This window comes from Carassius carassius, chromosome 31 (assembly GCF_963082965.1).
Source record: "Carassius carassius chromosome 31, fCarCar2.1, whole genome shotgun sequence".
Classification (NCBI taxonomy): Eukaryota; Metazoa; Chordata; class Actinopteri; order Cypriniformes; family Cyprinidae; genus Carassius; species Carassius carassius.
The window spans coordinates 6,661,397-6,669,790 of NC_081785.1; the positions used below are offsets into that span (position 1 = coordinate 6,661,397).

At 34.3% G+C, this 8,394-nt stretch overlaps 1 protein-coding gene across 3 annotated transcripts in view; it reads right to left on the reverse strand.

Moving 5' to 3' along the window:
* The window catches only part of LOC132111437 (aarF domain-containing protein kinase 1-like), a 30,536-nt gene extending 24,055 nt beyond the window's left edge, over positions 1-6,481 (reverse strand). The window contains exons 1-2 of one of the 3 annotated variants that reach the window (XR_009424805.1): positions 6,057-6,481; positions 5,038-5,136 (exon numbers count right to left, since the gene is read on the reverse strand). The gene's annotated coding sequence lies outside the window, so the exon portion shown is untranslated. Of the gene's footprint in view, positions 1-5,037; positions 5,137-6,056 lie in introns of those variants that run through there. The other 2 variants (XR_009424804.1, XM_059518729.1) reach the window with 2 other exon arrangements.
* Positions 6,482-8,394: the final 1,913 nt, after the last annotated feature.

Genomic DNA, 8,394 nt, shown 5'->3' on the forward strand with positions numbered 1-8,394 from the left:
GACCATGTGTAAAGCTGAATGCTGATTGGAAATTTAATGCAAGTCCATCTCTTTTCAGTGTTAGAATGACAGACAGGAGCTTCTCTGATGCTACTGTTGGTTTCTGCAGAGACAACAGCATTAATATTGATAGTCCTGTACAAAGCAGGCTAGCTGTTGATAGGAAACACACTGCACTGGACACAGAGTGTTTATATACTGAGAGCCCTTCATACAGTCAGGAGGGTACCTGGGATCTCAATCACACAATGAGAGAGCTCAAAGCACTGTTACTTAAACACCAGCTCACAAACAAACATACTGTATGCACCTACACTTGTGAGGAAAATCTTTTTTTTTTTTTTTTTTATAGCTTCATGAGTAAACAACTCTAATAACTCTAAACTTAACCAGCATACTGACTTACTGTCCAGATCTGCAGTCTAAGTGAAAGACTCTCAGTCAAGAATAAAATAAAGATTACTTTCTCCTGTCTGGAAAGTACAAGTATGTGAAGAACATTTTAAAAGGGTCATGAACTGAGAAATCATATCATATAAGAGGCCACTGTACTCAAAACTTTCTCGTCAGTCTACAAATAGCTAACATTGAAGACAGTCTGCCAAAATGTAAGGTTGTGGAATGTGTCATTTTATGAGTATGGCTAAACCGTGCCTCCACAGAAGATCAACGCCTGCTTCTACATCACTGACTGTTTAGCCCTGCCCACCAATTCACACATGTAGTGTAAATAACGAGAGAAGTAAATGCAGGTCTATGCAGAAGCCAAAAGATAAAGATAAATTTTAACACAGGATTTTCAGAAAGCTTAAAACTAAAAGACGATGCAGTGCCGAATATATTAGATTTGACAGTAATGTTGCACCACACCAGTGTAAATACTGTAGTTATTATTGCTTTGTCAGTTATTAAAGATTGTTTGATATGTACTGAATATAAATCACAGCAGCGTTCATCTATAAAGGATGTAGGCTGTCAAACATACATAACCGTTAGCCAATCATAGCAGTGGGTGTTTACTTCCGAGTCTACAATCCGCCACACCTAACAGAGCGTTCTGATGAGGGGGTCAAAACAGGACAGAAAATAGCCTATTACTTCTAAATGATTATGTTTTTTGATATCAAAATCTTGATAACATTATAAGGGCACCTCAGTGAACAGCACAAAACAATAAAAAAGGCCGTTCATGACCCCATTAATAATCTAAATAACCTTTCTTTCACACTGTAAAGAACCTTTTGTGCATTGGAAAAGGGAAAAAAAAGTCTCAGTTTAAAACCTTCACCTTCTGTGTTCCTTTCAGGTGGAATAAGCTGTCAACCTCCACACAAACACACATAAGCCCCTTTCACACTGCACGTCGGACCCAGCAGAAAAATCTTGCATCTCTACTCTTCTCTAGCTTTCTCTTAATCTATTTGTCTAATAAACCTGGCATTGAGCATTACAAATATAAAATGACTATATATGTTTTGCTTTGTTACGAATTATGATATACAAATTAAAGCATTTGCAGAATGAATAAATGTAAATAAAACGTTCCATGGATGTTAAATGGTTCTATATTGAACCATAAATGCAAATAAAGAAGCTTTATTTTAAAGAGTGTAATGCAACATAATCTGATCTATTATATGTGCACATGGACAAATTAAAATTATTACCTGGCTGCAATTTTCTAATGAGTTCAGACAACAGAACTGTTCAGAACTCAAAATAAAACAAAAACATGGCACACAGAAAACTTCTAGAAAACTGTGTGGGCTAATGACGCCATGGAGGCTTGGATTCATCCTATACAATAGATCATCACAGACTTCTTTAACCTCATCTACTAAATTACAAAATTGAAGAAAAAGACTCAAAAATTGCAAAAATGAACAAAGGAAGCAAATTAGCAAATTTCTATATTACACATAAAAGAACCGCATCTGCATCTGCTCACTCTGACCAGTGAGGTGAGCCATGTGGACAGCTATGCAAGTATCAATAAAGCACTACCATAAATATGTTCTTGAGCATTGCTTTAGGCTGGTAAAAGTCCCTAACATTCCACATGCAAAACACAACAATGGTAACACTCGAAAACACATAATTAAAAAAAAGAAATGCATGCTATGTTGTCACCACATGACACATAACTCAAAACGAACAACACCAGTGCAAAAACACTAAACACTGAGGTAGTAATTTGCATGAATTATTCATGCCACGCTGCATGCTGGGAAATACAGTCCAGGATCTAGCACTGCAGAATTAATTAAGAATTAAAAAGGGCAATTAAAAAGAAAAAACGCCATTTGATGTAAAAACAAAAACAGCATTGCTGTAGCTCAACTTTTAGAATGGCAGTCCAAAAACAAACAAACAAAAAAAACAGTACAAACAAACAAAATTATTGTGAAATATTATTACTGTTCTCTATTTGAAATTACTTTAAAATTTAATTTATTGCTAAAATGACAAAGCTGCATTTTCAGAAGCCATTACTCCAGTCTTCAGAGTCACATGATCCTTCAGAAATCGTTATGACAGAAGACATTTCTTATTATCTGTGTTGCTGCATTCAACACAGTTGTGCTGCTTAATGCTTATGTGGAAACTGTGAAACTTTTTTTTCTAAATTCAGGATTCTTTGATGAATAGTTTAAAGAACAACATTTAATTGAAAGTCAATTTAAATTAATTAATAAAATAAATCTCACTGATCCCAAACTTTTGAATGGCAGTGTATATGTATTAATGTTAATTTCTCCATGAAATACTGAATAATGCATACTTGACACATGGTTGTGATGCTGCTAGAGTCTTAATCATCAATAAAACCCTTGCACATGTACATATAGACACAAACACAAGAATTCTTGATCTGCTCTTCTAAAACAAAGCATGAAGCTCTGTTGTTGTAGTTTTTAACGCCCATTATTCCGTCCTAGCAATACAATATGTTCTTATCTCTCCATTCTTATGCAGATGAGACAGCCTCCCTTTCTGCAAATGCCACAGCTGTATATGTGAAATACGCCTCTATAACTGCCTATAATTATGTCAGACCAGACTACTTCAAATCCTCCTAGTAATTTGGTGATGTTTGGTGGGGGGCTTGGAGAATCAGATACTTTCAGAGGGGTATAGAAAGGGTAAGAGGTACTACATCCCACTAAAAAAGCACACCCAACGCAAGTGGTCATGGACCGGGCCATAATTATTCTCGCAAAGGCTTCTGGGTAATTAATATACAAAGAAAGCCACCTGCTGGAAAGTGCACTCAAATGCTGCACGCTGAGATGACTAACTAAACAGGCCTAAGTGAAAATGATGGGGATCTGAAAGCAAGTAAGCAGCAAATCAGCTAATAGTCAAGAGTGTCTGATGGTGTCAAACGCTGGTACTGTTTCCTGTTTGGTTTTGTCAAATTAAATGCAGCATAATAAATCCATCTTCAGAAACGTACTGATGTAAAATCAAATTCAAATGGCTTACTTATAGTTGACTATGCATATTACATTAGAACAGAATGAATTATTCATCATTACTCTAAAAACCCACTTTAAGATTTATACAATGTTTTTATATAATGATTTAAACTTTAGATAAATGTTAATGAATGCAAACCAAATGTTTCTGCACTTTTGTTCATACAACAGTACTTTTAAAATAAGTGTGCAATACAGTACTTTTGAATTCATTATTGAATATTGCGCATAATGTGATTAATTGCAGAAAAAAAAATAATGTGATTAATCGCAGTTTAAAATTTTTATAGTTGCCCAACTCTATTTTAAATAAAAGTAAAAAGGTTAATAAATACAATTCAAATGGCTTAGTGTTAACTAGTAAGCTATGTATACTAAGACATGTTACATTATTAATATTTAATATACTACAAAGAAAAATAAAGTTATAGTTACAGATAATACTATTATATTATTAAGATTATCAACAAAATTAAGAAATTAAAAATAAAAGATTTAAATGTATATAATGTTTAAACCTTAATATGCATAATCAACTATAAGAAAACCATTCATATTTTATCATAAATGTATATGAAAAAAAAATCTATTCGGAAAATAAAATCAGAATAAAAAGCTTATAGTGTATATTGTTATACTAATGCTGAAGACTTCTGTTCTAATATGCACACTCAACAATAAAACAATAATGCTTAAAGATTTATAAAAAAAGGGTTGGTTATTAATTATATTATTCATTATATATTAGGCCTATATTAATATGATAGCTTTAATGTACAATAACAAATAGTGTGTTACTGAAGACTCTGATGCTCTGATTTAACATGCTTTTACAGCCCAAATTTCCTGTATAAGGTTATGTAATAAAAGTATAAATAAATGTCCCTGACACCCTCCAGATGGCCAAACGTCCCCCACAGAGGCCAGCTCCGGCCTGGCCTTTAGAAACCCTCTACCACCATCACACCGACCCAACAGCCCTCCTCTGGTCACGGGGCCACGGGGCCACCAGGCCAGACACCTGGACAGTTAGTTATACAGTTTTAATGAGAGGACAGGTTAACCTTGTTCAGAAATTTAGTTAACTGGTGTTATTGAGGCCCTTTGTGACCACTAACAATAATTAAACAGCACTTCAGTTTGGCAACTTTTTTTTCAACATGGCAAAAGTAGGCTTTCATATGTTTTGACCACTCTCTGGTTATAGACACTTATCTGACAGTAATGAAAAAGAGGCTTTAAGGAACAGCATTGTGGCAGCAGTGGAGTCATTCAAATTTTTGGGCACCACCTTCTCGCAGGACCTGAAGTGGGACAATCACTTTGACTCTATAGTGGAAAAAGGCCCAGCAGAGGTTGCAGGCTGTACTTTTCTTGTCAACTGAAAAAGGCCCAGATGACACAGTTTTACTCAGCTGTTATAGAGTTGGTTCTGTGCACTTCTACTGTAAAACTGTCTGGTTTGCGTCAGCCAGCAAATCAGATATAAAAAGACTGCAATGGACTGTTAGGATAGCTGAAAGGATAATTAGTGTGCATCTGCCCAACTTTCAGGACTTGTACAAACAGGCAGGAAACATCATCACAGACCCCTCTCATCCCAGACATAACCTGTTTGCACTTCACCCCTCAGGCAGACGTTATAGATCTCTGTGCACTAGAACATACAGACAAAAAACAGATTTTTCCCCCATGCCATCTCCAGTTTAAGCAGCTAACAATAAAATGACCACCTGTCTTCTGTAATTCATTTCTTAAAACTAATTATTGCCTCTCTCTCAAGTGTTATGTAAATACATATACATTTTTTATTTATACAGCTGTATATACAGTAAATAATGCACAAATTTTTACATAAAATCCTCTGTTACCGATGCATACCACATTATTATTATTATGTATTCCTTTTTTTCCCCCTTAGTCTTATGTTCTTTCTGTTCTCAATGGCTTGGTACTATGTTTGTACCAAGAGCTCCTAAAAAAACACAACAAATTCTTTGTGTGTTTACACACATTTAACAAATAAAGCTCATTCTGATTCTAGTTAAATTCAATATGGCATCCAACCTGATTAAAGTCTATTGCTAAGTTACATCAAGTAACAACTGTTCAGCTTTGTTCTGGCAATAATAATAATAATAAATAATTAAAAAAAACACTACCAGTCCAAAAAATGGAAAAGAATTTTGTTTATTGTGATTTTAAAAACCAACTGAAGCTCAAACGATTATACTTAAGTGCTTCAGATTCATTTTATAGACCAATATATATCGTGCCTATGTACTGTATAAATGGATCTATGTATGCATGAATTGGACCAGCTAATAAAGGAATAAGTGTCCAGCATTCACAGGACCTCCTCCAAAACTGTTTAAAAGGTGGTTACTTTGGTTTAGCTAAAATTTTTGCATTTTTTGGATCACTACATAAAATTTTGCATTATTGTAAGTGGAAAATAGTTTTAATAAAGAATACGTACGTGTATAAAAAATACATATCGGTAGTGTCTGTTGTAGACCTGGTCGAAATCCCCTCACACATGCAAAATAAAAGGTCTCACTTATGCTCATAGATTACCTCAGTTTGAGTGACAGGTGTCTGGCTGATACCAACATTTACTGACGTCCAGGAGCGGGCGGTGAGGACACAAGTGAACACAGGATAGGATCCCCTGTGCCCAGACGCCTGCTGTAACGCTCGATGCCTTTCAAGTCTCCCTTTATCAAACTCTGCCACAGTCTGCAGTAGTCCAACCTGAAGTCCTGGTTCAGCACCTTGGACAGAGACACAAAGTGTTCTGTTAGTGTTTGAGGTGTCTGAACAAATGTTCAAAAGTAAAAGGCATCACTCCACTCTTCATTGTCACATCATCCTTCAGAAATCATTCAAATATGCTAAATGGCTGCTCAATAAACATTTCTTTTAGGTTTTAGGTTTCTAAACTTTTTTTTTCCAGGATTCTTTGATTAATAGAAAGCTCAAAAGAACAGCATATATCATATTTATTTGAAATAGAAGTCTTTTGTGACATTTTTAAAAGTTAAAAAAAAAAGTATCCTTACTGAGTAAAAGTATTAATTTCTTACAAAAAAAACTTACTGTTTAACATGAAAAAAAAGATAAACATCAGCATACATTTATAATCCAAATACTGAGAGCTATCAAGAGTCTTAGACGGCTAAGTAAATGGAAACTTGTGTTTCATGATGTTGTAGCATTACAGAAAGACAGATGAGATTACTTGATAGTTGCTAATATGGAATCTTGTGGGCCTCATTAAATGCTTCGGGTTAAATTAAAGGCCAGCAAATCCCTCAATGAGACAAACAGAATTCAATGGAATACCACTAGGACTACACCATTTTGCCACTCCAATTAATCAACGCAGACACAACCCATGGTTTTCAGCAAACTTAACATGACATGCCATGAATTAGTGTTTTGGACAAAGAAACTAACCAAATGTCACTGCTAGAACGGCGTTATCATATTTATCACCACATTATCTCCATGGATTTATTTAGAGCTGTTACATCTTCTGGGAAAACAGAAGTCCAGTGAACTGCAGGAGAGTTTGTACCAGTGTGTTTGCATATCTGCTTGTAATAAGAGGGAAGTGGATATGTGCACTTCTTAAAACACACTAGAGCTTCAGGGCCACTTAAATGAAATGCTTTTAGTCTGCTGCAGTACATACAGAACTGGGTACGCAGCTGACCTGGGAGCCAGCGGGTGAAAAATGGGGTGTAATATGTGATGAATTAGTTTCTATGTCGACTCTGTGGCAGTCTCGGCCAATGTCTTACCTGATACTGACCGTGATTGAGTAACACAATTTCCGTCTTATTGCTTTCAGGACACTTTCACACCAGCACGTTGCCAGGATGCGGATCACAGTGCACGAATCTGTTGACAAATATTATCTCACTGTATATCTTGCCCAGGTTCCAGGGGAGATCTATGGAAAGGGAGAAAGGGGAGAAAAGTAAGAGAAAGAGAAAAGTAAACAGGTTAACCACACATACAGGTTTACTGGTCATCCAACTCCTCTCACAGATACTCATTCTGCTGCATAGTAGTTTTATGTAACAACTGGTCTTAAATGCAAAGATTTATTTAAGCACTATTTTATTTTGTTTAATCCTATATTGCAGAACTATAAATAAGTGATCCTGGACCACAAAACCAGTCTTAAGTGTAAAATTTTCAAAACTGAGATCTGAAAGCATCCATTTATTAGGATTGAACAATATTTGGCTGAGATACAACTATTTGAATATGTGGAATCCTGAGGTGCAAAAAATAAAATAAAATAAAAAAAATCAAAATACTGAGAAAATCACTTCTGAAGTTGTCGAAATCCATATTACTAATCAAAAATTTAGTTTTTATATATTTACGGTAGGACATTTACTAAATATATTCATGGAACGTGATCTTTGATTAATATCCTAATAATTTTTTGCATAAAAGAAAAATCAACAATTTTGACCCATACAATGTGTTGTTGTTGTTTTTTTTTTTTTGCTATTGCTAAAAATATACCCCAGTGATTTAAGACAGGTTTTGTGGTCCAGGGTCACATATTACATTAGTACATGAAGTATTAAACATTATTATTAAATAATAATTAATCATTAAATATTACTATTAAAAGATTTACATAATAATTTATATAATGATTTAAACATCATATAAATGTAAAAAAGTTCATAAACAGTTTGAATAGCTTAGTGTTACTCAGTATGTTAGTTATACTAAGTAGATATACTAAAAACAAATATATATATATATATTTGATATATAAATAATTTAAAAAATTATTATTTTCTAAGTATAAACAATTTTTTTATATATATATTACAAATAAAAGCACTTAAAGCAAAAAAAAAAAAAAGCACTGTTATATAAAGCT